At 37.8% G+C, this 884-nt stretch overlaps 1 long non-coding RNA gene across 1 annotated transcript; it reads right to left on the bottom strand.

Moving 5' to 3' along the window:
* Positions 1 to 89: 89 nt before the first annotated feature.
* LOC109593684 (uncharacterized) lies at positions 90 to 842 on the bottom strand. Its single transcript, XR_002191110.1, has 3 exons — positions 756 to 842; positions 239 to 364; positions 90 to 173 (listed from the first exon to the last, which is right to left on the bottom strand). It is a non-coding gene; the product is annotated as an uncharacterized LOC109593684 (long non-coding RNA).
* Between the last annotated feature and the right edge of the window lie 42 nt (positions 843 to 884).

Here is an 884-nt window from a genome sequence, read left to right as displayed (position 1 = left end):
TACTCCATACAGTATAATGTGTATTGACTTACATTTCCATTGACTGCAGCATAGACTACTCTTTCCTCAGTGGGCGGTTTATTCTTTGATGTTCTCTTACCAGCTGCTATTGATAGATCAGCATACAATACTCTATCAGGAGCAGCTGGAGGAGGAATGGGAGGAGGAACAGACTAGGGAGAGAGAGAGGGAGAGAGAGAGATAGTGGTTGTTACATGTACATGTACATTATGATTACTTTGTTGTTAACTGATGCATATACCACTGGTTGTTCTTGTGTTGGTGCTGCCTGTGGTCTCTTCCCTTTAGCAGCAATAGCCAGATCAGCATACACTGGCTTATGAGCTGATTCATCAACTAACACCTATTGAATATAACAACATGAACCTTATAATGTACATACCTTACTAATACATGTACCTGTACCTTATAGTGATGCATATGTACTAATGTGTACATACCTTATGTACTAATGCATTTACATGTACTACTGGTATGTGTGTATCAGTTACTATAAGGTGGTATAGGATCTCATTACTGTGAGTGTAATTTGATATTATTCACCCACTGGCTGGTTGTATAGGGCCCACTGTCATATCAGATTACATGAAAGAAGATGAGTTCACCTCATTACATTATTAGCTAAAAGGATGTACTCAATTCACCCATTACCCTCTTCCCTTCCTTTATATGATACAATACATTATGTACATGTGGTTCATTAAACCTGATACAATATGTACATGTATCCATACCTGGTTGTTAGTGTCCTTGTTGATGGTTGAATACAGTCCAGTAGCACCAGTAGACAGACCCTGTTGACCCTTATTCTATTAATAATACATTATGATCCATTTTTAAAAGACTCTCTCATTAATGACTGA

The sequence above is a fragment of the Amphimedon queenslandica genome, unplaced genomic scaffold, assembly GCF_000090795.2.
Source record: "Amphimedon queenslandica unplaced genomic scaffold, v1.1 AMPQUscaffold_153_Cont27820, whole genome shotgun sequence".
NCBI classification, from domain to species: Eukaryota; Metazoa; Porifera; class Demospongiae; order Haplosclerida; family Niphatidae; genus Amphimedon; species Amphimedon queenslandica.
Note: the sequence above shows the minus strand (reverse complement) of the source record. Positions and strands in the feature narration are given on the sequence as shown.